This window comes from Halichoerus grypus, chromosome 6, assembly GCF_964656455.1.
Source record: "Halichoerus grypus chromosome 6, mHalGry1.hap1.1, whole genome shotgun sequence".
In the NCBI taxonomy this organism is placed as follows: domain Eukaryota; kingdom Metazoa; phylum Chordata; class Mammalia; order Carnivora; family Phocidae; genus Halichoerus; species Halichoerus grypus.
In genome coordinates this window covers 177,767,728-177,794,827 of record NC_135717.1, presented here as the reverse complement: position 1 = coordinate 177,794,827, position 27,100 = coordinate 177,767,728, and the positions used below count along the sequence as shown (strand labels likewise).

General features: G+C 60.6%; 1 pseudogene; it reads right to left on the bottom strand.

The window, feature by feature from the left end:
• Nucleotides 1-6,874: 6,874 nt before the first annotated feature.
• On the bottom strand, nt 6,875-7,477 carry LOC118523522 (ADP-ribosylation factor 1 pseudogene; annotated as a pseudogene).
• Between the last annotated feature and the right edge of the window lie 19,623 nt (nt 7,478-27,100).

Sequence of the window (27,100 nt, the reverse complement as noted above, 5' to 3'; positions counted from 1 at the left end):
TGGGACAAAGCTCCACTTTCTCTAGGCTGCACTTTATCATCTCTGAAACGGTGTGGGTAACATGTCCGGAGGGACAGATGGGGTGGCATTTCTCGCATCCCGCTTGTCACCACCCCAGTCTGTCTCAGCTTCCCCGGCGCCTCCCCCTCCGGGACACTTGGCAGAACCGGAGGGTTTCCCAGTGTGGCTCTCATCACCGCTCTGCCTCCCCAGAACCCGCCCAGCCTGCAGAGCCTCCTCCCCGTGTGGCAGGGCTCCTTGTGGTGCATGGCACCTTCCCGGGCTCCACCCACAACACTCCCGTCCTGCGGGGCGTCCTCGGCCCACGCTGCGTGTCCTCTGTCTCTCCAGGAGGTGGGTTCGCTCATGCCCTGGAGCCCCGTGGCCACGCCGTTCCTGACCACGTCTGAGCCATGTGTAGCAGAAGATCTTCCCCTGTGACACATGCTGGCCGGGCGGGGCCCACAGCACGGACAGAGAACTGGGGGAGGGATGGTGAGGATGCGCTTAGAACATGTTTCACAAACACAAAACAGACATGAAGCCCAAGCCAAGGGCCAGTTTGGTGGACGGAGGGTAGGTGCTGAGGGGAGTCCGCGGCCGGCCACAGAGACGGTGGGCCGTCTCTTCTCCAACTCCCACAGCGGAGCAGCCGTGTCATGAAGCCAGGGAGGTCCGTCCGCGTGCCCCTCCCCGCAGGCCCAGGACCGTGACTTCAGCCCCTGCAGGTGCCGCTTTGCTCCCTCTCCGAAGTCAGACGTCCACTGGGACCTGAAGTCAGCACGCCTCAGAGAGAGGCAAGGGCGCGAGGGGCCCACGTGGCTCAGAGGCCCCCTGCCAGCCGGGAAGCACCTGACTCTCCCCTGCCTACCCCCCCCGGGGCACGTCCCCCGCTTGCCGTCGGGGTCCCCGCATGTGCCTGCCCCCATGTGCTCTTGGGTGGGCATGGGCCGCGGGTGGGCACCGCAGCCGCTCCCCGGGAGCGGAACTCCTGTGTTAGGAACGTGACAGAGCCATCGGTCTCCATCAGCCGCGGGCAATCCTCAGAGCGCTGCCCCTGACATTTGGGTCACCGAGGGACCCGAGGGCTCATCCTCTTCCAGGCCGTCGGGGCAGCTCCAACCTCTGTAGGGGCCGTGACACCACAGAACCGGGGCCAAGGTCAGGGAAGAGTGGCGGGCTCAGGAAGGAGGCTGACACTGAGGGCCAGTCCCCAGACACGGAGAAGGCTGGAGCGTTCTGCATGGCATTGGGTCGGCCACCCCGACTGTCCTCCCCTCACCTCCAGGGACTCTGTGGCAGGGTGGGGTCTGCCGTCCACCCGGCCCCCGCCCCGGTGAGAGGTCCCTGAATGTGGGGGTCACCCTCGGGCACAAGGACAGCCTCCCCCTTCCAGCTTCTTACTTCGCAGAGTCAAGTGCATGGAGCAGTTGAAACAATGGTGTGCACCCAGACTTCTCTCCGAGGGAGAGTGCGGGACCAGCACCGCCAGGAAGGGCGCTCGGCTGGAGGGAAACGGCGGTGAGGCCCTGGCAGGCTCCCAGGTGCCATGTCAGACGCAGGCCACGGGGTCTGGGGATGGACGTGTGAACAAGGGCAAGTGGCCGCAGCCTCCTGGCTCGGAAGGGCCATTGGCACCAGTGCCGGGCGCCTGCGACAAGCCAGATGGCCTCTCCGCAGGACTCTGCCGTGTCACCCCTGTGTGTCCGCAGCTGCAGGATGCCCTGACCTCTGGCTAACGAGCCGGAGCTGCTATTCATAATGCCGATGATCGCCGAGCAGGGCGCCGGGGACGTGCGGACCAAATGCAAGCAGATGAGCTGGGACGTGGCCGGGGAGAGCTGCGTGGCAGCCTGCCTGCCCCTCCATTTCTGTCTGTGTGGTGAGTGCCCCGTTATTAGTGGCCCTCCGTTCTATCAGCAGGACAGATCGGGGCGGCCAGCCTCCCAGCCCTGACAGATGGTTTTGATTTATTCCTTCTTTGACCAAAGAAATGGAAGGTGTATCTGCATTCTGGATAAGCCGTGTTTATTGTCTGGACCCACAGATGGCCTTACCGCTCCCCACACGCTTCCCGGGGTTCAGCCAGTGCACCTGTGAGTATGCTGTCCCTTGAACCCCCATGTCTCCCCGGGAGGGCGGGTCTTGGTGTCACCCTGAGCACCGTCACCGAGGGCCCAGCTGCGTAAGGTGGGGCCGACCCCGCACCCCTCTTGGCGTGCTCAGCCGTGTCCCGGCGGGCGCCTCTCTGATGGGTATGAAGGAAGATAATTCCAAGGGTCAGGCTCAGCGTAGGAAAGCTCTGGCTGGCGAGGGGAAGGAGCCTCCTTCACCACGCAATCATCCTGGATTTCCGCTGGCCCCGGGGTCCACGCACCGGGCCTCCTGTCAGCACCGACCGCAGCCTCGGACCCTTTGCCAGCTCAAGGGCCTTCGGGGACGGAAGCCCCCAGAGACCAGCACACACCTGTGTTCCTGCCCAGCGGCAGGTGCACGGACGGTCAGAGTGGGGGCTGTGTCTCCTCCACCCAACGAAGAACCATGCTCTGTGGCAGGTGAGCACATCAGCTGAACATGAGAGGCTCCAGACGCCACATGGCACGTCCACAGGCTGCCCGGGTGCCGACGGGAAAGATGCAGTCAATGCCTTATGTCTGACCTGCACAGAGCCCAGGGCTCCTCGAACGCTTGTGGAGGGAACAGGTGCAGAGACACATCGGCTGTGACCTGACCTGCCTGGGGACCTGGGTCTTCCCCTTCCCGCCAGGTGTGCCTCTTGCAGCCACACGCCCTCCGGAATCTCAGCGATGGAGCCTCAGGGCTAAGAAGACAGGGACACAGCTGGCCTTGTGGCCTCTTTTGGGGACACGGCAAGGTGGTCCCCTTCTCTCCAGGTGGGCATTTTGCTGAGACATGGTGCAGACCCTCCAGCCTCACTCACTTCTTCCCGGATGCCCTCCCGGTGCCCAGGTTAGGGCTTCTGCTCCCAAAGCTCACGGGAGGGACGCTTGCTTTCACGTCGTCAGGCTCAGTGTGTTTTCCACCTTCTGAGATAAAACGACGTGTTGTTAGGGTGTTGGTGTGGGGTTCTGTGATTACTCAGTCAGCTGGTAACACAGCGGGCTGGACTGGGGACGCTGTGCCTCCCGGCCCCGGTCTCTGCAGCTGGGGGGGGCCTCATCCCCTGCACGCCGTCACCACCAGGCTCCAGGGTGTGATGGGATATGATGCGCAGAACACTTCCAACAAGAGCCTGTCCCCAAGATGCCTCAGGAATGTACTGGACGGCCGGGAGTCTCTCGATGTCCGGATCTGACCAGCGTCCATGGCCCGCGTGCGGCTCACGGCTCACAGGCTCTTCCTGCACATGTCGTGTAGGACGAGCCCGTGGTCACATGCAGGCGACAAAGACAAGTGAGGTGTCACGGCTGGTGGGCAGTGCAGGGGCTGTGATGAGCAACGGGTCCAGGAGAGACCCCGTCCTACTCCCCAGAGACGGCGGCGCCCAGGGTGGCCCTTGTCCTGCACGGCCCCCTTGGCTACGTGGCCGTGGCTTCGTGTCCGCTCAGCCGCCGGCTCTCTTCCTGCCACGTCTCTTCTTCCTTCTCTTTTTGTCTTCTAATTTCTTCTTTTAAGAAAATTCTTTCAGGGCGCCTGGGTGGCTCACTCGTTAGGCGTCTGCCTTCAGCTCAGGTCATGATCCCAGGGTCCTGGGATCGAGCCCCACATTGGGCTCCCTGCTCAGCGGGAAGCCTGCTTCTCCCTCTCCCGCTCCCCCTGCTTGTGTTCCCTCTCTCGCTGTGTCTCTCTCTGTCAAATAAATAAATAAAATCTTAAAAAAAAAAAAGAAAGAAAATTCTTCTTCCTTCTACCATCCCCACACTCTCAGGAGCATTTCTATTGGTAATGTCATGACGCATGACCGACACCCGTTTTTGTTCACACTGCGCCCAGTTTGTCCTGCGAGCGCCCCCTGCAGGCGGCTCCTGTGTCCTGCGCCCCCGACCCTGGGGCTCCCTGAGCTCCAACCCTGCGCTCAGCCCCGAACGCCATTCCCGCCATTCCCGGGGCGCTGCTTCTGCAGGAGCAGGACTTCCCCGTCGTCGGAGCTCGGGCGCTGGGCGTGCTCCTGGGCCGCCCGTGCGCTCCGTCTGCAAACACATGGGTGCTTCCAGGTGCGGTCACTGCCGCGATCCACGCAGCCCCACCGCGTAGAGCTCCACGGCCAGCGTCTGTCACGGTCCAGGACACATCCGTGCTCATCCTGAGCTTATCCTTCTTGTCTTCCTCGGGCAAATATGTGTGTGTGTGTCTGTGTGTCCTCATGCGTGTGGTGGTGGTCATGTGTGTTTGTGGTCATGCGTGTGGTTGTATGTGGTCGTGTGTGTGGTTGTGGTCCTGTGTGTGGTCCTGTGTGGTCGTGTGTACAGGGCAGGCTGGTCTAACCCCACACCGTCAGCCCTCCTCCCGGGGATGGACACCGGGCTTCTGTCCCGTGGAGACAAAGACACAAAGATGACGAGCAGCTTGTCCCCAGGGTGGGCGATGCGTCTTCTGGGGGAGCTGTTCAGGCTGAGATGTGGGGCCGGGTCCCTCCAGGGACTGTGCTGAGGGGTACTCCCTGGGCTGGTGGACACAGCCTCCCTCCCAGTTGGCCTATGGAGCGTTGGGGTGTCCCCAGTCCAATCGCTGGTGTGGTTCGCACGTCTGTCACTGCGGGCGAAGCCGGCATGGCCCGTCCTGAGGGCGTCTGGCCCCTTTGGGGGAAGCAGACATCCCTGTTCAACGTCAGCGCCATCAGGCTGCTAGCTCATCACAGCGTCATGATGCTCAGCTGGTCAGGGCACCTGCCACATCCAGGTCCCATGCAGGTGCATAGTTTGGTCCTTCTCTCCCGGCACGTCCCAGCCTCCATGCTGGACTTGGGGTCCCCCTGCCATCCAGGGTCGTCTCCTGTAAATCTGAGACCTCTCTGGGTGTCAGCAGGTCTCTCCATCTTGTCCCCAGGTGAGTTCAGGGGGACCTTTGACCTCTTGGGACTCAGCTTTCCTGGAAGCCGGTGGGAAACCCTTGTCCAGGGCCTGGAGCCAGCGTCCTCCCTCTTTCCCAGCCCACGTGTTCAGGCGCAGACCCCCTTCCTCATAGCTGTCCTCAGACCCTGTCCCCCTGCACGTGCTGACCTGCTCCATCCTTGGTAACAGGGGTCTGAGAAGTCGGCAGGCTGAGGTCGCTGAGCCAGAGCAAGGCTCTCGGCAGGGATGGGAAACCGTGCTGTCCTGGAGGGGTTGGGGTGCCCTGGGTCCTGTTTTGCATCACCCAGAACCTGCCAGCTCTTCATTCTGCCCCCACAGGGGCTGCCGTGCAGCGGGGACCCCTGCCCCGAAGAGGATCCAGTGTGTCGATGGCCTGGTCCGCGACGCCGGGCTGGCCCACCAGGCTCCCAGCCTGCGGGAGGGTAGACTGTGCGCTGGGTGGGGCTCTGGGGCTCCGGCGTGGTGGGGACCTGAGTGGGGGTCTAGGCTCTGTGTTCACGGTGGGGCAGGCATTGCCGGAGCCCTTGGGGGGTGCTCCATGCAGACTGCCCCTCGCAAACGCAAGGTTCCCGCCGAGACACCGGCCGGGGGTGTGTTCCAGAATCAGGACAGAAGTCCAGTGACACCATGCGGAGGGTGCTTCTGCAGCTCCGGGTCATTCGGGGGGTGGGAGGATAGCAGGGATGTTGCTCCCCTTCCTTCATCATTCATTTATGTTGTGTTGCCGTGTGTCGTGTTAAGAGCCCCCCACGGCACCACCCTGGACGCGCATCCGCCTCCCATTTTTTTTTTAATAGTTAAGAGATTTTATTCTAGGAGCTATAATTACAGTGCTTGTTTGTCAAAATGAAAACTGAAAACGAGTATACAAAACAGTTGATTACTAATCGTGTATTGAAAGCAGTAAGAGATTCCACGACACCAAATAAACCAGTTCTGAGGATTTCCCCAAGATAAAGTCTAACAGCTCCAGCTTCTTCAGTGTTTATCAAAATACAAAAGAAAACAGTAGAGGTCGTCGTTTCGATGGCAAATCCGACCCTTGCGGGCTGAGGGTGTGAAAGCACACGTAGACAGGGGCTCTGGGGGCTGAGGCTCTAGGGCGACTGGCCCGCCCGCCCGCACTCCTGCTGGTGAGACCCCAGGCAGCCCGGAGCAAGCCAGATGCCCACGCGGACCCAAGGGAAGGCCGGGGTCCCTCCGAGGGGTCCGTGAGCGGTGGCTGCAGCCCCCAGCCTGTCTCTTGGGCGGCTGTGTGAGCACAAGAACAAGCACAAACGCTAGGGGATGCGGGATGACCCGAGACAGAGCGAATCACAGGGACCCTATCGTGACCATGCAGAACGGACCGTGGCTGTTTCTGCCCGTCTCACGTCCCCGACAGGAAACGGACCACTGGTGGACTAGACTCTGGCCGCCGCTGCGGAACCTACACTAGGCACGTTTCTCCCTTCTGTGTGTTCACGTGTTCTCCTTATCTTGTATTTGTAACGATTTTAAAAATGCACTGAGTTCAGGTTAAAAACCAACCACCAAAATGGATCTCAACACAGATCTAAGGCCCAGAGGAGGCGCACCAGGCTGGTCCGACACAGCGACTCCCGGAGGCCCCGCCTGCTAACATCCCTTCTCAGTACTGAACAGTGGGTTGATTCTCTTTTTACAATAAAAAAAGCTGAGTAATATTGCATAGGAGTACCAGAAACTGCCTCGTTGGGAACAAGAACTACTTACATTAAATACAAACCTGCTTCAGGCGGCATCTGCACATGTACAGCCTGGCGAAGCACGCTGTGGCCCACCGTGGAGACAGCTTCTGGCGCTCACACCGCAGGAGAGTAAAGCAGGGTGGAAGGAGGGGGGGGGGACGCGGCTCACTTCTGGTTCCGGAGCTGATTGGACAGCCAGTCCAGTCCCTCATACAGCCAGTCCTGGCCGGTGGCACAGGTGGCCCGAACGTACCAGTTCCTGTGGCACAGGGACCACGGCCCCAGCTTGTCCGTGATCTCAGCCGCGTTTATGCCGCTGGGGAGGTTCTGCTCGTTGGCGAACACCAGCAGGACGGCATCCCTGAGCTCGTCCTCTGCCAGCATCTTCATGAGCTCCTCACGGGCCTCGTTCACGCGCTCTCTGTCGTTGCTGTCCACCACGAAGATGAGACCTTGTGTGGTCTGGAAGCAGTGACCCCACAGAGGTCGGATCTTGTCCTGGCTGCCCACGTCCCACACGGTGAGGCTGATGTTCTGTTCCTCCACGGTCTCCACGTTGAAGCCTATGGTGGGAATGTGGTCACAATCTCACCCAGCTTCAGTTTGTATAGGATGGTGGTCTTCCCCGCAGCATCCAGGCCCACCATGAGAAGGCGCATTTCTTTTTTGCCAAAAAGGCCCTTGAAGAGGTTTGCGAAGGTATCTCCCATGCTGTAGACGGGTGGGAGCAACACTGTCCAGCAAGGATAGGACGGGCACCCACATCCGCCAGACAGACTCAGCAGAACCAGAGGAAAGTGCACAGAATCGTCACCGGGCACGGGGGGCCGGATCCGAGCTCGGGAACCGCGGCACGAGGCCTCGGAACCCTGAGAACTTTCAGCAGCTGCCGGGCTGTGACCACTTCCGTGTGATCCCAATCTGGGCAGAGGACCGTGGGCAGGCCGCGCTCCTGTGGCATTTGGCATCCTCCCAGGAAGCCCGGTGCTCATGGGGCTCCGGGCCCGGCTGGCACTGGATCCAGGCAGCTCTGCAGGCCCTCGCTCGTGCTTTGCGCTCTCGTGAGTGATGTAATTGAGATGATCTGTTGGCCTTTTCGGGGGCTGGAGGGCGCAACAGCCTTTTCTGTTTCCAGTTCTCTGACTGCAGCCCGTCTAGATGGTGTGAAATCAATCCGTCCTTGATTTCCGATAAATTCTGACAGCTTGAAATTCAGATTTCCATCAAAAACCACGTAGTTACCCCACTTCTTACGTGTGTCCCGGGCAGAGTCCCATCCAAGTCATCCCGTCAGCTCTGTCAGCGCCCGGCCTCCGTGTAGCTTCCTGTGACACAGAGCGGCCATGGGGAGTGGCCACCAGGTACGGGGAGGACAGAGGCTCAGAACCCCCTGGGCAGGCACCCACCGTCCCCACGACGGCTCGCCACCCAGAGCCTGGCCCGTGGCCTGGTCCCCGGGTCGTGATTTGTGTCCCAGTGATGTGTGTCCTTACTGGTGCCGTGGACCCCCGGCTGCTCCGTCCCCTCTCCAGACCCCGTTCCCACGGCCCAAGCCCACCACCCCGTGCCCCACGTGGTCATCTTGGTCCTTTTCTCCTTGTTTAGATTGTTTCAAGAACCTCTGTCCTTTAAGCAACATGGGACCTGTTTCTGGAGGTGACAGGGGCGTAAACAGTAGAAAGTGCATTTTGTGATTGGGGTTACAGGTCCCCACGAGTGTGAGCAAACCCAAGAAGCCTGTCTGTTTCCCTTGTGCCCTAATCACCTCGCAGAGGCCCCGCCTCCAAATACCACCACACTGGGGGTGAGGCCTTCTGCGCCCCCTCACCCCCTGCGCCCGCCTGAGCCCTGCTCCCAACCCGCCCCTGCACCGGCCTGAGACCTACTCCTGCTCCCCGACACCCCTCCCCTGCAGCCCCTGGGCTCCCCACCCCTGGCCGCCCTCCCCACCCAGTTCTCAGAGGACCCTGGGAGGAGACAAGATCCTGAGCAGAAATCACCTTGAACGTAGACATTCTTCTTAGAAAGGGGACGTGCAGCGCGTGGGGAGCGTGGACGGGGGGCTGGCGAGGAAACCAAAGTGACGTGGCCTCCCAGCTCTTCGGGAACGGGCTGCGGTACCTCAGGGCTTTGCCGGGATGGAGGCTGCGTCTGACGCCCGTGCTGGGGTGGGGGTCCTTGTGTGCCACTCACCGCGGTGCCAGTAACTGCACTCGAGGTCCCCGCGTGGGCAGCTGTCTCTGAAGCCAGTGGGCAGTGATCATTGAAAAGAACGTTTCCTCACTTGTGATTTGTTCTCTAGGCGGGACACTGGGCGGGCCGTGAGAGTAGGGTGCCCGAAAATCATGAGTAGGACGTCACGTGGGTCCATCAGGTGGTGGTGGGCACAGACACTCACCCTTAGAAGGGACCCTGGGGCCCAAGGACGTGCGGTCAGGCCTCAGCAGGGGGGTTGTCGGGTCCTGGGGGGTGGGTATGCACGTGGACCAGCTCTGCTGCTCCCCGGCCCCTCGGGCTGCAGCCGACCCTGTGAGCACTGGGTCCCTCGCTCTGGCCCTCCTGCCTGCCTGCCCCAACCCAGGAAGTGGCTCCACGGGGAGTTTGCCCCTTGCGCTGCTCCGTGCATGCTGGGCCCTCCCAGGACAGGAGGCTTGTGTCCCCCAAACTCATATGTTGAAGGCCTTACCCTCAATTTAGTGGTATTTGGAGGCGGGGTCTCTGCGAGGTGATTTGGGTCAGGAGGGGTCAGTGGCCTTAGGAGAAGCAGAAGAGACGCCAGAGCCCTCCCTCCTTCAGGCGAGGACGCAGCGAAGGCGGCCGTCTGCACGCTCCTACCAGGACCTCAGAACCCCAGCCTCCCGAACCCCGAGAAATAAGTGTCCCTCGAGCCGCCGGCTCTGGGTTCTGTTACAGCAGCCTGAGCTGGTGGAGACAGGCACGTTTGTCCTCCTCCTTCCTGTCTGTTTGTCTGGGGGGACTCCCTGGGTGTTCCTAACAGACTGTGGCTGATGGCCCGTGCACTAACCCGCAGGGAAGTAAAACCACGGATGCAAACACACGGCCTGGGACTCCTCCTCCCGGGAAATGAGCTGGAGCCGTGGGCCCAGGATTGCATGTGCCCGCCCCGCGTCCTGCTGACGCCGCCCCCACATCTGCCCTGGGCTCTCTGGAGACTTGCGCAGGCAGTCTCGTCTCCTTCCTTGGAGCGGACATGAGAGCCGCTGGAGTCTCTGATTTTGCTGCCTGGCGCCAGGAGTGAGAGCTCACCCGAGCAGTTCTCAGCGAGGTCCACGGGGCAGCGGCTCCGTGAGCCTTCTCTCTGCTCTGTGGCCTCCCTGCTTGTCTGTGCTGTGGAAGGCAAAGCCGGGAGCACTGGATTCGTGAGCTGCCTTTGTAGATAATACGGAACTCCGTGGCTGAGGGCCTTGACCAGGAAGGACGTCTGCACGTTGCTGGCGAATCCACGTGGCCGACATGTGGTGTTGGTGCCACGCTGGGATGGCGTGGACAACACACGCCTCTCACCATGCACCCCGTCTGCCCACACAAGTAAGGGACTCAGAATCTGCCAGCACCAGTCTCGGCCCTTTCCTGGGGCCCCGGGGCTGTGCCCGAGTGCTCAGGGCACCCCCATCCCTGGCCAGGCAGCCCCCCAACTCGAGACTACAAAGGGATCAGGAGGGAAACCAAGTGAGCCACTCCAGGAGGCAGGACACCAAGAGAGGGGAGGCAGGTGGGCCGGCGTCCCCAGGACCACGGCCGGTCGGGGTCAGGTGGTGGGGCCCCAGCTCGCCCCAAAGCCATGTCTCCATCTGGCTGGGAGCTCCCTTGGCTTTCCACACTCCGCGGGCGGAGACCCAGCCTGCTAGGTGGATGGCAAAAGCCCTATCACCCAGCCTTGCTGCCTCTCCCGCCCCCTCCCCTTCCTGTCACACCAGCACCCCCTGAGGCCAGGAGCTCCTCCGTGCCCCTTACTCCAACATCTGGGCTGAGCTGCCTCCTCCAGGAAGCCCTCCGTCTCCCTCCCCTGGGTCCTGGTGCATGTTTGCGTGCCCGAGGCAGCTGCCTCCTGCTGTGGCTCCCACACCACCTGCCCAGAGGCTCAGTCACCGCGAGCGGGTCCCCCTCTCATGAGCAGTCAGCACCTCTCTGGCCACAGTGTGGTTGACCTTCTGACTCTCAGGCAGGAAGAGAGGCTGGTGGCAAGCGTGGCCCGCTGGCCCTGCAGGGGGTCGCTGAGGCCGGGGTCCCCAGGGGTTGGTGACACCGTGGTGGGGGTGTGGCCTCGGCAGCCCACCTCCCTGGGGCGAGGTCCAGCTCTGCCGCCTACCCCGCGTGGGGGGCCGTCACCACCTCCATGCCTCAGTGTCCCTCCTGGAGAACTGGGGCCGGAGGTGGAGACTCGCGATCTGGCACCTGCGCGTTTGGCCAGAGAAGGCGGACACGGCGCAAACACGTGGTTCCCATCCCCCCGGGGACACCTGGTGGGTCTACCTTTGCTGGGGATGACATTAGGGTAAACTGAGGCATCCTTGGCTGCGGCACAAGGACACAGAGGCAGGGTGGGCACGCACCTGTGCTCAGTGCGCTGCAGCGGCCGTGACAGACCCACAGCCCGGGGGCTTCTGCAGCAGACATTCGTCTCCTCCCGGTCCCAGAGGCTGGAGGTCCAGGGTCAAGGTGCTGGCAGGGCTGGCCCTGCCTGAGCCTCTCTCCTGCCATGTAGACACCATCCCCTCCCTGTGTCGCACGTGGTCATCCCTCTGCATGTCTGCGTGTCCCTCTTCTTACATGGGCACCAGGTACGGGGCCCACCCTGAGGACCTCATTTTACCTGAGTCAGCTGTCTGAAGACCCCGTGTCCACCCGGCCCGGGGCGTGTGGTGAGCACCCACGCACAGCCCTTCCCCCCAGGGCAGGTGGCGCCGCCGCCTCCCACCTGGCGCTGCCAAAGGCCGTGGGCTGCGCTGTCCGTTCAGTGCACTCCGCCACGTGGCGGCCAAGCCCGGGGCCCCGGCTGCCTGTGTGGACAGACATGTGCCGACTTCTGTCATGGCCTCCGTGTGGCCCGCACGTGGGCATCTGCTCAGAAGGCCCCTCGGCGCGGCCTGGAGCCCTTGCGCTGGCCGGCGCTCCCCCCTGGACAGGCCATTGCGGTGGGAGAGGCCAAGCGGGCGGGGCCAGTGCATCTGCCGCCGGTGGCCCTGGTTCTGGCCCCAGATCCCCTGCCGTCATGCTGCCACCTTCCCCGAGCTCGGCGCTCCCTGCCTGGGAGACGCCGCTTGTCTGCGTTCTGTGCTCTTCCGTGGCAAGAGGGCGGGTGCGGCCACGGGAGGAGACATGGGGTCTCGTGTTTGAGAAAGTGTGTGGGGGTGCCTGTGGGTGAGAAAGCTGGGAGAGGCGCCAGCCCCCCGGCGGTCCTGCTCTCCCCTTGCTGCCACCGGTCGTGCCGTGGGCAAGCGGCTCTGGTGCCCGGGTCTCGGCTCAGCTTCCCACCAGCCCCAAGCAGACCCAGCCCCGCCCGGGTGGTGGCTTCCTGGTCTTGCCTCAGCCGGGGCGACGAGGACACCGCGGTGACAGCATTCCTCAGAAGATGCGGGGTCTCACCCTCGGAAGCTGCTCCAAAGAGGGATTTTCCAGTCATGGCATTGTAGCGCCAAGCCTTACTTCCCCCTCCTGAGCTCGCAGCTTCCAGAATACCTGCCACTTGCTTGTGGTTCCCTCAAGGCTCAGAAATTTCCTTCCTGGAAAAATCCAACGCTCAGAAGCCCCGGGAACTTCCTGCCGCCAAACAACGGTGTTTTGTGCGCTTAAAAATGGTCAGGATGGTAAATTCTGTGTTGTGCATATTTTGCCTCAATACAAAGACTGAAAAACCACAATGGGGTGTCCCTTCCTGACCAAGTGCTCGGCATGGGTTTGCCCTGTGGTCATGCAAGTGTCCTGACGGCTATCACTGACCCCGTCTTTCCATGTCGCTTTGTTCCGTGACTTTGCAATCCTCTTGCTCTTGGAAATTATTTCATGCACATAAGTGCTGACAGGCTCTTCCGTCTGCAGGGGAAGGAGCTCCCTGGTGTCGGGAGCCTCATCCGCCTTGCTCGTGATCATCGTCGCAGCGGGTGCCTGGCTCAGGGGGGCGCCTAACTGCTATTTGTTGAATGAATAAAGGAGGGAGCGAACAAGGGGACATCACGCAGCTGGGGCGGGTGGAGCTGGACTTACACATGAAGAAGCGTGGCTGCTTGACTTGCCCGTGGGGCAGGTGTGGTCACAGATGAAGGCAGGCGACGCTGAGGGAGGTCTGTGAGCATCTGCGGTTCAAGGGGGGTGACTGTACTATTTAGGGCAAGAACTCAGGAGCAAACCAAAATGCAAACAAACAAGCAGGGAAGTCCTCACATGTGCACTGGGTCCCTCCGTTCCCATGGATCGAAGCCCACGTGTGCAGGTGGTGGAGCCCCAGGTCTTGCTCTGGGGGGGCAGTACTCGGGGCATCTCTGCGGTCCCCACGAGCATAACCACAGGACTGTCCTGTCACCGCTGTTAGGGATGAGGTTGGCACCAGTAATGGGAATGAGACAGGATTATGCTTTTTTACCCCAAACTGCCTTGAATTCCTTCCCCCTTGACGTTGTCCCTGGTGGAGACACAGCTGGGCCGGAGCTGGTGGCCCCTGACCCCGGGGATTCGTGAATGAATTCAGCCCATGAAGGCAGGGTGTTGTGCTGGGTACCGCCAAGGTGTGCACAATGCGGTGAAGACTCAGCCCAGCGCGCAAATAACTTGGGACAGTTAACAACCCAGGTTAAAGCTGCCACGGTGCCATTGACCCGGCGTCAGGGCCCCTCTCCTTGGAAGCAGGCCCGGCCTGGGACCCAGCTGTGGGAGCAGGTGCCTCTCAGGGTGGCAAGGAAGGGTCACCGAAGGAGGCCCTGCTGCTTCCCGTGCACGGTCTAGCGATGAGGGCGGAGCCAGCAGTGGGGACGTCCGTCCCGTGAATGCGGGAGTCGTGTGGAGTTCTGCGCTGTGCATGCCGCCCCCTGAGCTCAGGTGCCCCAGGGGGGCCTCCCGGACGGCTCCCTGCATGATGACCCCTCCCTCCACCTCTGAGAAGCGCCCGCACCTGCAGCCTGTGGATGTGTGGGCATCCACGCCGCCCCCTAAGCCGGTCGTCCCCGTCCCTCGGGGCCTCTGGGCATGCCCCAGGCTCGGGGGGGCTGGCGCCCTTGGCATCCGGGGAGGGAGCCCCGTGTGAACTACTTTTAGGGGCCTCTGCCTCTTCGTCTGTGCACAGAGTCAGCACGCAGGGCCCGGCCATCGGGGCACAGAGCTTACGGTCAGGCCAGAGCGCTGCTCCTGCGTGGGGGGACGGACCGTAGGAAGATGCACACGTGGATGGCTTGGAGGTCTGTGGCAGTTCACTCGGTGTCTAGTTGGCTGGACCATGGCCCCCATGGCCCCCACGGCCCCCGGCAGAGGGGCATCCAGAGCTGGTGAGGGCCTGACCCTGGTGGGCAGGGGTGTTGGCAGACTTTCCAGGAGGGTCCCCTCCACACACCGTGGGGTCTCCGGTGAGGGGATGGGAGGGGCAGGCCTGCTGTGACAGGGGGGCTGTGGGACGGGGTCACAGGCCGCGGGGGCCCCCGGACTCGGCTGAATTAATGGATTGAAGCACTGAGACAGCAGACATTAAACAAACTCATAAAATCCCCAAACCACAAGCCTTGCTGAGCTTCCAGAGTGACTCAAATAGCAAATAAAAGTCTGAAATTATTGAAATCCTTTTAAGGAGATTACTCTAGAGACCTGGTCAGACCACTTGAGCTCTCTCTAAAGATATTACCACTATTTTTTTTTCTTTTTCTTTTTTTTTTTTTTTGGCATCACGGTTTTTAATAAGAAAACATTTGGCAGCATTTTCCCCCCACTGAGCTTATCATTTTAGATCACTTTTGAAATGGAAGGCTGATTTTTTAATAATTTACCAAACAGCTGAAAAACAGACATGTCCTTTCCACAACGTGGCGATGCCCAGCTCCCGCTGGGGAGCCCCCGCGGCGGCGGCAGGGCCCCGGAGGCCCGTCCCCATCTCCGCACTGACCGCAGGGGTGGCCACTCCACCCCCACGCTGCCCCAGGTCTTCGCAGAGGACACCACTCGTTCTGGGCAGAAGCTGCACTTTACAGCAAGAAGGGGCTGCCTCAGCCCTGCTCTGTCATGGCAGAGGCGAGGGGGAGCTGCTCGTGGACCCTGGGACCAGCGGTGCCAGGCCTGCAGTGGGGCCTGACCCCAGGGGATCTGGGCATCGGGGCTCAGTCCAGCCCATCACATGGGACTTGGTTGCCCTGCGGAGCCCAGGGGGACGGGGAGGCCGGATGACGTGCTTCTGTCCCCAGAGGGAGCGGGGGCCTGGGCCGCCCGCCTGGCTCTGCCCCCTCTCCCCTCCTCCGTCCACCACCGGGCTGTTCGGCTGCTACTGGTGGGCGGCTCCCACCGCCCGGCCCTGAGATGGGTGAAGGCAGAGGCGGGGACACTCACGGGGAGGCCGTGCATGAGGGAAAGGGCTGCCCTCTGAGGTGCAGAGAGTCCGATACCACAGGGGCTCAGCAGATGTGGGGCCTCCTTCCCACAGGAGACTCTGCTGCTTTCCAGGGCTGGCCCTTCTCTGGCTTAGCCGGGCCTCAGTGGTCTGAACAGTCAGAGGGAAGCCGGGTGGGAGCAGAGGGTCCGGGTCAGGATTCCAATTTCGGGCGCCCAGGTGGCTGGAACGTGGCTCTGCTCAGGGGGAGGAAGGGGGCTGAGGTGCTGGAACCAGCATGGAGCCCCTGGGGGCCCGTGGGAGGCAACTGTGAGTCGGGAGAAGGCTCCCCCGGCTACCAGACCTCGGACCCCCTTCCCCACCCGCCGGGCCCCCAGGCTCCCGTCGTCCCAGCTACCTGCAGGTGGGAGGACCTGCGGTGGGAAGCAGGGCTGGGCTGAAAGAGCTGGGGGCACCCTCGGAGGGCAGAAGCCCCTTTGCTGGCTTGGGCTGATGCAGCACGTCCACGGCCTGGACCCGGCCCGTGGGCTGGCTTCGCCTGCCCGCAGCTTTGTCACGGCCCCACCACGTCTGCCATGCCGTCTTTCATATCAGCAGGGTCCCCACCCCTTCAGAGGACGAGGAGGTGGTGGCCGTGCATGAGGGTGGCAGGGCTGGCCCATGGTGGGCGTGGGGTGTAGATGTCAGGGGGCTTCCCTGGAGGACGGCAGCCTGTCCCCTCACTTCAGATCAATACAACCCTGTGCTCCAGCGTGGCTGGTTAAAGTGTGCAGCCCGTGGTCGCCGTCAGGACTGCAACGTGGAAGTAGGCCACACTCCCAGTGGGCGCCTTGCTACGGCCGTGCCCCTTCCCCCAAGGGGCTCCCTGTAGGTGAGGGAGTCCGGGACCCCCAAGGGGCTCCCTGCAGGTGAGGGGGTCCGGGCCCCCCCAAGGGGCTCCCTGCAGGTGAGGGGGTCTGGGGGGGACAGATGGGGATACCCACCCTGGGCATGCCAGTTCTTCAGCTCACCGACAGAATTCCAACTTCCCAAAATGTTGTGCTGGAAGCTTGCTTTCTCTTTCTGTTTGAATGACACGATTCTGGTGACATTCTCCTTTATTTATAAAGACATGAAGTCACCATAAGAAATCGGGGAAAAGTCAGAGCCACATAAACAGCTACCTCTGGAGATGACTTATTTATGGAAGGGCTTCCTCGTGGGCCGGCCACACTGAGATGCAGGGGCCACGAGATGAGGTGGAATGAGATGAGGGTGCCCAGCGTCACCTCCACTGGACGTTACATGAGTGACCCGCCGGCCAAGCTGCACTAAAGGGATGTGACACGTGAGTGACAGTCAGAGAGGAAGAAGCAGAACCCTTGCTAAGGGTGAGGTTCCTGTTCCCGTTCCCGTGTAGGGCTGACCTCTCAGCAGAGGGTCCAGGACAAGGGGGAGGGGTGGGGAAGGAGGAGGGGAGAAGGAGAGGGGGAGGGAAGGGGGAGAAGAAGGGAGGATGGGGAGGGGAGGAGGGGAGAAGAAGACGAAGACAGAAAACACCGGGTGTTGAAAAGCCGTGTAACCAGCAGAGCTCACGCACGGCTGGGGGTGCGGATGTGCTTGGGGCCACTCGGGACCCTTCCGAGTGTCTGTAAGACCAGGTGGTGGGTTCTCAGGTGTGGCGGAAGACAGGCACAGCTGTGTGCATGAGGAGGTGCTCCCGCCGCACTGCCCGTAATTGCCCCAGGCTGGAAGGGACCCCCCGAGACACCTGGACGGAGACATGGGGTGCGCTCTCTCATCACTTCACATCAGCGAGGGCGTTCAGCCGCGGCTGCAGAGCCCACGCGGGGGAGCTCATGAACATACCCGAGCGGGAGAAGTCAGCCGTGAAAGCGTGCGCACATCGTCACAGGAAGCTCAGACAAATTACCCGTGTCTGTGGGGTTTAGAGACCAGGGTGGTGTCTCCAGTGGAGCCAGAGGGGCTTGGAAGTGAGCGAGAAGGTCTCTGAGAGCCGGTGAGTTTTCATTTCTTGATGTGAGTAGGACTTACTCAAGTATGTTCAGTTTGTGAAAATTCAGAGCAACAATTTACGGTATTTGCATGCTCCCGAGTGCACACTATTCTTTTTTTTTTTTGTTTAAGATTTATTTATTTATCTGACGGAGAGTGCGCACGTGCGTGCCTGCAGAGAGGGAGGGGAAGAGCGAGAGAGAATCCCAAGCAGACTCCCTGAGTGCGGAGCCCAATGTGGGACTCGATCCCACGACTCTGAGATCAGGACCTGAGCCCAAGTCAGGACTCTGACGCTTAACCGACTGAGCCACCCAGGCACCCCACGAATGTCCGCTATTCTTTAATGAAATGTGTAAAAGAGAAATAGTCATAACCCTGTCATTTGAATTTGGTCCAAAACAAGGACTGTGTGGCATGCTTTGCTGGATGGGAAGTTAGCAAATGTCCGCCGTTGGATGTGATGGGACTGAGGCCACACAGCACGTGCATGTTTCCCCTGCCATCTTGCACCTGCTGGCTCACTCTTGCAGCCCTGTCTCGCTGTGAGAACACGCCTGGCACAGCCTGATGGAGGGATAGAGGCAGGAGCTACGAGAAGGCGGGCCATGATAATGCAGCCGCAGCCAGCCTGCCTTACAGGTGTAAGCTGTGCCCTCAGAGCAATCGTAAATGGTTACTGTCTCAGCCACTGAGATCTGGGGTGGATGTTACCCAGCATCATTGTGGCAATAGCTTACCGATACACAGTTACGAGAGGCTTACTGTTTCTGCCGGCTTGAAGTGCAGGGTACCCTTGACCTGGGGGTGGTGGCCAAACTGTCACTGGCCCCCCTTGTGTCCACGGCTCCAGGGTTGTCTGAGACAGCTGCAGGCAGGCTGCCCTCCCACGCAGGGGAGCAGACTGTGGGCTTTATGCACAATCACGGAGGGAGGGAAGCCGGGATCGAAGGCCATGCTCATTTCAGGCTGGGGAAGCCACCGGTGAGCTCTTGCTGGCTCTGAGGGTCACGGGAGTGCGGGCAGAAGCATCCTGGCTGGGGATGGACGTTGCTGCCGGGAATGCAAGAACTCTGATCGGGGAACGAGTCCTAGTGACCCTCTTAATTAAAGCCTGAGCAGCAGGAGCCAGCCTGGCGATGCAGGGTGGGGGGCCCGTTGCATCTTCTTTCGTGATGTTTCTTAAACAGTTCCCCCCTGGCTGGGACACACGACCTGCCCCCCTCCCTGGTCTCTCTCGCTCAAGGTTTGGCGGTGCCCTGGCTGAGGAGGACACGTCTCAGGGACCTTTGTCCCCCATGCCACGGAGAAGGGATGCCACCCCTGCTGGGGACACTGCACTCTCTCCAGGGAGACGGGTTGCTGGCCCCTAATCAGAGCCTGAGATACGGGCCGGCGTTCTGCTCGCGGACGCGTGCCCATACCTGTGTTACTCGGCTCCGGCTTCTGGAATAACGCACCACAGCCGGGAGGCTGAAACAGCTCTGTAGCCTGCAGGCCCCGATCCAGGCGCGGGTGGAGTTGGCGTCTCCCGAGGCCTCCCTCCCGGGTGTGTAGACCGTGTCCCTCCCCATGTCCTCGAGTGGCCGTCCCTGTGCGTGTCTGTGTCCTGCTCTCCCCTTCTTATAGGGGCACCGGTCGCATTGGATCAGCGCCACCCCCACGACCTCATTTTATGTCACTTACTTCCTTAAAGGCCGTCGCCTTGTGGGTTATGGCTTTCACATAGGAGCTCTGGGACATGGGATTCCGTCCACAAAGTGCCTCCGCGGGAGACCCTGGTCCTGCTTGGTTTCCTCGGACTCTTCCTGACCATCCTCTCCCTCTATCTGTTTACTTCTTGCTTCTCTCTGGTGAACACCGGGGCTGGCGCTCTGGAGTCGGGCAGGACATTGGAGGTGGGGCTGGCGGTGAGTGGACTTGGGGACCCCGCACCCTGGCCATTTCTGTCTCCACGCCGTAGGGATGGAGTGCACAGGCCCCAGGGCCGTCTTCCTTGCTGGAGCCTAGCTTTGTGTGCGGGGTCAGCAGGGGCTCACACTCCGCCTGGCTCTGGCTTTCCGGCAGGGAAGTAGAGGGGCGGGTGGCTGGGACACTCCCCCCTGCACACACCGCACACGGGTTCTGGGAGGGGAGCGGCTCCGGCCTCCAAGGGCCACACTCAGTTTTATGTGTCAAGCTATTGGGGCCTCGGGGCGCCCCGGTATCCCGAGGAACCTTATTTCTGCGTCAGTCTGTGTCTCCGGCGTGGTTAGTATTGGGATTTGTGGACCGAGGCGAGCGGGTCACCGTCACCATGGCGGGCTGGCGGCGCCGGGTCCTGGATGCCCTGAACAGAAGAAAGCGGCAGAAGAAGGACAAATTCACTCTCACTCTGCCTGGCCGCCTCGAGCCGAAATGTCATGTTTTGTCTCCTACCTTTGGACTTGAACGGAAACACAGGCTCTTGCTGGGGTTCAAGACGACAGACACTCAGGCTCTGCTGGGCCTCCAGAGGGCAGACGCTGACCCCGGACGTCTCAGCTCCGCAATCGCGAGAGGTAATGCCTCTTAATAAATGTGTGTCTCTTCTGTCTCGTCTGTTATCTACACTGTATGTCTATATTTCCGTACCTGGACCTGTGCTCACACCACCTGTTGGTTCTGGAGGACCAGCACTAATACACAAGCACAAAGTCGGGGGCCCCCAGGGGCCCCAAAGGCCCTGCACCCCCATCTCGGCGGGACACCTTGCAGCGGCCTCGGTGCACCGGGAGGCAGAAGGAGGTGCACAAACCCCTGCCCGGGGCAGAGTTGTCACCAGCTCACACCTTTCAGTTCTGAGCACCCCCAAGTCCTGCACCCAGACAGACATGCGCCCCACAGAGACACGGACCGTGTGCAGGTCTGCGTGAAAGTGTGAGGCAGCAAGATGCAGCCAGAGAGGAAAGGGCCGCTCACCGTGAGGCTTCATCTTGAGGTCGCACAAGGGGGTCTCAGGAACCTCAGTGTCATGGAGAACTTCCCAGAGCCTGAGCGCCTTGAGCTCTGGGACCCTCCCGAGGCGGCTCACCCAGCTCATCCCAGGGATCGCGGACACGGCTGGCTGGGGGCTACGCTCCGACCCAATCTGCCCGTGGGTCCCACGTGGGAGCCGTGGCTGCAGGAGGCAGTTCTGAGCTCATGGCATGGATGTGGTCCCGTGTGCAGTGCAGGGACACGTGGTGGCCCCAGCTCTGCAGCTGGCTCCCGGCAGGATGCCCTCTTGTTTCCGTCCAAGGGGTTTAATGGGGAATGGAAGTGGGGGTAACGTGGGGGTCCCAGGGCCTAACGGAGCAAAACCCCATTATGGGGAAACCCCACGTAGGGTGCACAGCCCATCCCGATGACGGCAGATAGATGAGGTGTCACCAAAATAGACCAACAGATAACGGGTCACATGGGATCCTCTCCCCCACTCCTATACACCGGTGCTCCGATGAAGAGCATTCTCTACGAATAGTGAAGAAAGGTGCTCCCCTCCCTCCCTGGCCCCCGAGTCCGCCCAGGGGCGCGCTCGCAGCTTTGGACATGAGCTCATTACAGAACCGGGGGGATGAGGCCGGTGCGCTCAGCGGCACGATCTCCAGAATCCGATGGTTCAGGTGGAAGTTTCCGGGTGTGCCGTCTCTGGGCCGTGTCCTCAGTGAAGGCCGTCGGGAGGCTCCACACTGCTGGCTGACCATCTAGACGCGTGACCCCATCTGATGCCTCCCTCTGTCCCTGCAGAGTCCTCTCAAAGCTGCTTTTCAGAGCCTCGCTTACACGTCCTCTCAAGAGAGCTCTATTTGGGGGAGAGAAATGGCTGAACATGGCACCTCTCCATCTTCCTCTTTCTGTCCTCCTCCAGGAAGCCACCCTGATTACTCAGACCGCAGGCATCCGTCTCCCCCAGGGAATGCCCATGCCATCTACTCGGCAGGGCTCGGGCACTGCCCTCTGTCCTCTGGCCATGAACATAGCAGCTTCTCCCCAACTACAGATGAGCCCTTGACCCAGGGCCCAGACAGCCATGCTCCTGTCTGAACGACCATCCACGGGGGGCCAAGCCTGATAAGTGGGGACAGTGGGTGGGGACCCAGTGCCCTGTAGGAGTGTCGCAGAGTCCGTTCCGAGCTCTTAGGAGGCTATTTGTCAGAAGCCTGCTGCATCATTTAGTGTCTGCTGACTGCAGCCTGGCTTCCCCGTCGGGCTGACCCCCATCTCCAGCTCAGTACGGCTCAGAGACTTTCTGTAGAAACACAGATGGGCCCATGAAGGTGGGTTCTTCCTTCTAAAGGTCTGCTCCATGCTCGTCGCTGGATGGGAGGTTCGGCTTCAGGCGTACCAGGCCCAGGGGAGTCATTCGAGGCCCCCCAGGTCGGTGAGGCAGGGCCGCAGATCCAAACGGGACTTTGTCCATGGAAGTCAGAACCAGGCAGAGCTCCCACAGCCTCCCGCAACCAGGGCAGCGGGTGTCCTGCCGCCTGCCTTCTGGATGTTTCCGCACCCCCATCCGCAGCCCGCCGGCAGGGCACCCAGGGCACCGGAAGCCACAGTTGACAGGCATCCATACCCCTTCCTGGAGCTGCCCTGACCCCACTCCCCGTAGCCCTAAACACCAGGTGTCTGGTTACAGCCATCTCCACCCAGAGAGGGCAAGGGGCACGTGGAGGGGTCTCTGAGACACTCGTGAGTTGGGGAGACAGCCGGGCGGGGGGCCGGTCCCTTGTCCCAGGGTGGCGGGGGGACGTGAGCTCAGGAGGCTGCCTGGCGAGGAGCCTGGTGCATCTTCCCAGCCAGCGGCCCGCGCGGGCCCCTGGGGCTCCCTTCAGAGGGAGGATACGGCACCGGAGGCCTTTGCTTTCAGCGAGGGAGGCCCCGGGGAGGAGCTTGTGGCCAAGCGGACACCCCCAGGGTCGCGGGGCAGCTCCTGCTCCCGGGGGCCAGGCGTTCAGTGTTGGGGCGAGTGCTGTGGAGGAGCAGGAGTGGGGGTGGCCGAAGTGGGGCGGGCACGCGGCCAGGTCCAGCGGGGGCTTCTGACTGTGAGGGTGCGCACATACGTGACCCACGTGTGCACTTGGTAGAGGAAGCTCTGGCCTTCGTCGGGCCCTGAGGCGGCTCCGGATTCTCCTCTGTAGGAGCAGCATAGCGGGGCAAGGGCTGTGCCCCCCCAGGGAGGAAGCCGCCCCCAGCACCTGCCCCGCTGATGCCCCCACCCATCCACCTGCCATCTGTATCTGTCTGTCAGTCCATCCTCTCTCTCTGTCATCTATCTCTCCATCTAATTATCTACCCTCCACCCACGTGTGAACACGGGACACTGGGCTCTGGCTCGCGGGGAGTCCAAGGCATCCTGACCTGACTGTCCATACTGGACGCTGGGGTCTGGACATCAGCATCAGGCCTGGACCTGCAGGAGGAGGAACCAGCCGGAAGGTGGGCTTCACTCAGAGCAGGGCGTTGGGAATGACCCAGGAGCACTGCAGAGCACGGACTGAAGAGGGGACGGGAGGACAGGGTGGTCGGGGTTTGCTAAGGGGCAGTTTGGTTGAGTCCCCTGAGCCAGAACTTGTCTCTTTGCTGCATAGAAACGTGGTTTCTTTACTCGCTGGTGTCCCTCTCGGGCCTTTCTCTGAACTGACTGACAAGCCTGCACTCTGCTCCTGGAGGATGACGCCTCATTCCTTTCTCTCTCTCCCTCCCTCCTGTCTGTCTGTCTCTCCGTCTGTCTCCCTCCCCCCAGCTCCCCCACCTCCGTCTTGAACAACCAGAGAAGAGCCCAGTGCAGCTGTCACACGAGCATATGCTCTGTCCTGCTGGGGGCAGCATGACACTTGGTCACATCAGGGGAAGGTGGAGAGGCAGGTGTTCGGTCCTTCCCGGCATCTGACCTTAGGGGCAGACAGACGGCACCCCGGCACCTGTGAGGGCGGCTCTGGAAGTCTCCGGCAGACTAGCCCAGCTGGCCCTGGGTGGGCTCAGGAGCCCCAGCTGTGAGGGCAGAGGGATGCAGATGAAGAGAAAGTGGAATCAGAAAAGCCATGTGGGGTCTCCAGCCTGGGGCTGAGGGATGGTGGGAGTTCCAGGTCGGAGCAGAGTCTGCCACTGGGTCAGACCAAGCCCCTGTGACCTGGAGGCTGGGGCAGGGGTCCAGGGCTCATCCACAGCCTTGGACACACACCTGCCTGCCAACCTTCTCATCTGAAAACACACTCAGCCATCTTCACGGGGCCCCCGGCTCCTGGCTCCTGGCCTTCCTTTGCATCAGGGAAGCCTGGACTCGGTCGCCCTCTTGTAATATCTGTGTTAAAAATGCACATTGTCACCTGTTGACCGCTGCGAATGTGCAGCTTCCGAAGGTTCCCTTTCTGTGCACTCACAGCCGAGAGTGGACCGAACGGGGAGGCCCAGCACCACTGCACCTGTCACAGCCACCTGGACGCTAAGTCCACCTGCTGTGACAGCTCCTGGGACAGGAACCTGAAGCTCAGACCTGAGGGGCCCCTGGTCCAAAGCTGCGTGCTGAGCAAGTGCTGGGCAAGCGACGACGTGCTCGTCCGGGATCCCACCGTCTCTCTCTGAGCCCGGGGCCGGGAGCAGGCGGGCGGTCAGACCCCATCCCGGCTTTGCGAAGGGATGACGGCGAGCTGGTTCTTCTTGTCCTTAATGACATTCACATTGAACAACGTCCGCTCCGAGCGACTGCCCTGCCTCTGCCTGGCACTCCCTCCTCGGAGCTGGTTCCCACCGAGGCTGCAGCCGTGAGCACGCGCGTCTCTGGGATGTGAGCGAGCAGGGAGGGCCGGGCAATTACTGTAACTGTTGTAGCATGTTATCCTATTACCACGGAGTACAAAAGTTTCTGAGCTCTCGCTTCCAAAATGTCATGTCAGACAAGACCTGGATTTACTCCCAAAATTTTTAATCTTCAGAGCAGAGAAGGCAGATGCCTCCTAATAGGATGGGCACGTGCTGGCCTGTTGTTGGCCGCGGCGGCTCCCGGGCTCCTCGTGCAGAGCTGCAGAGAGCAGGCAGCGTCTGGAATGGTGTCAGATCCAAAGCTCATTCTCAGGGCCTGGACGTTCACGCTCGCTCTAGAGGCTCACGGTTTGCAAGGTGGTGTGTTTAGCAAAATGAGGCCGGAGGATTTACTGCATTCGATGGTGCTAGCAATAAATACAGAGTCTCTCTAGCTCAGTTCTACCACATTATGTCTGCGTCCTGCTCCTGAAATAGCATGCAGCCGCGGAGGAAGCCGGGGTGCGCGACCTCGTCGGCCTACCCGCCACGGTCTCCACCTGCTCACATGCGCACTCATTTTTCAGCGAAACGGTGAATGGTCCCTGGACCACCAGGGGCCCCGCCTCTAGGAGAGGGCACAGTGCCCACCTTGGTGCCTCTTCCCTCCAATTTTCTAGATACCGTATAGTGCAGAATTGCAAAGATCTCTCTGTGGAGTGTCCAAATTCTGCTTTTCCAGCTACATTTAAAATCTGAGCACGTTGGGATGTAGCTGAGCTTCTGGTTGTCCGTTTTCGTGGTCCCGTGGTAGTACATTACACGGTGGCTCCTGATGCACAGAGCCATCCCTTCGTTCTAAGTGACACTTCAGTAAACATATCTGTGCATAGGCATTTTTAAATTAACATTTTATTTTAAAACACTTAGATTTATAGAAAGCACTGTGATAACACAGAGTCCCCTGAATCCCCACCCTGTCTTGTTACTGACATCCTGGAATGTTATTGTGACTTTGTTACAAATAATGATCAACATTTATACACTGTTGCTAACTAAGTCCACATGTTATTTAGAATTCCTTAGCGTTTCTCTGACTTCCTTTTCCTGCCAGGATCCATGTAAAATTTAGGCGTCACATTTCCTTAGGGTCCTCTGGGCTGGGACAGTGTCCCAGACATCCCTTGATTTTGATGACCTTGACTGTTTCCAGGGGCTCTGGGCACATGTATAGAACGTCCCTTGACTGTGGTTTGTCTGATGTTTTTCTTATGAGTAGACTGGGGTTGTGGGGTTTGGGGGGAAGACCCCAGAGGTGAGGTGCCCTTCTTATGTCATCATATCAAGGATACAGTCACCAAGTCTGGCGCGTGACCTGATGCCCTGGTCCCCTCGAGAAGTGTCCATCAGCATCTCCACTGCGACTTTCCTCTTTCCTATTTCCATCTGCCCTGCGGGGAGGCGGTCACTATACACAGCCCGCACGTGAAGAGTGGGGCGTCTGCCCCCTCCCTGAGGGCGGATATCTACAATTTGGAATTGTGCGTGGATGTCTCCTAATTTTGTCACACTCCCTGAGAAGGTATTCCAAGGAACAGTGTGGCCGGGCAGAAGGATGCATTTCTGGGCTCCGGGAACCCAGAGTGCCCCCTTTGCAGACATCCAGCAGGAATGTCACAGCTGGTGTCTGCTCAACGAGTAGGTGACCATTGCCGACCGCTCGCTAGGTACGTCTCCAGGCCTTGGGAAAACCACAGGAATAAGTCAGAGGCGGGTCTGTCTCAGTGAGGCTTGCAGATTAGAGATGCAGAGTGAACAGCACAAAACTAATGAAAACATTTAAAGTCCTGAAAGATTTCAGATAGTGATGACGGAGACAAAGCAGCTGAATCAGTGAGTGACTGGGGGGTCGGGGCAGGAGGACACCTCTGAGAAGGGTCCCTCTGTGCAGAGAGATCAAGCCAGGGGCAGACCCCCTGCACTCCAGGGCCCCGTGTGGGTGGGTGCAAGCTTGAGAGGCAGAGGGGAGGCGGGTGGGCGGGCAGTGGGAGGGCCATCAGCTGGGCTGCCATGGGCTGGGTCCCTCAGGACTCTGGGAGCCTGGGGATTTTATTCTAGGGACCATGAGAGCAACATCCTGTGCTCTCGGCACGAACCATTTCTCCATTCTGGGTGGCTTGCAGGGAGGTGAGAGGGTCCTTATTATGCCTCTAGTTCCCAGAGGGGTGGTCTATTCCCTCCTGGAGGGTCAGGGTCCCAGAGAACAGAAGCCCCAGACTCTCTGGCCAACCTGGGAATGTGAGCGGCAGCTCAGTCTGTGGAAATGACCGGGACCAGAACCAGCCAGGCACCTGTCTGCACCTGAAGCCTCCGGGCTTCCCAAGCCACGTGGGCAGAAAGCCAAGGGTCAGCCCCCGTCACACTGGCTGCTGGGCAGAGCGGGGTATGGGCCCCCCTTCCTTCCGTCTGCTGACGGCTCACACCTGGCGCCCGGTGAATGTAGCCTCTGCCCTGAGAAGCTGGTGGGAACATTCCATCCTGGTTCAAAGAAAACCAGTGGGGAGAGAAACAGCTCCTCCTCCTCTTCTTCTTCTTCTCTTTCTTCTTCTCCTCCTTCTTCTCATTCTTCTTCTAGTAAAGGGTCAAAGGATATGGGTGAGATGAGCTACTTAAATTAGGCTGTTGTCCGCACTAGAGCAGAGAAATCATCAGAGAGTTTGCTGGTGGGTCAGGGACCCCGGTGCCACCTGAGCCCTGCCCCCACACGAGGGAAATTAAACACAGAACGCGAGGCTGCGTTCCATTATTCAGAAGCCCCTTCATCTCTTCTGAATTCTGACACAGCAACCCCACCCCGGCTCAGATCATATTTGAGATTCCAGCAAAGCCCAAAGCTCCTCATGGCTCTACCGATCAGGGACCAGCGTCCTTTGACGGCCAACCTGAAAGGTGGTCCCCTATTTTGGGAGGAGGGGCCTGTGCACCCACTGCTGTCACCCCTGAGCAGACCTGCCAGCCCACCCCATGAGGTGGCCACAGTGGTTGGGATTTCCCGCTGGGCTTTCTGGGACACCCCCCTCCCT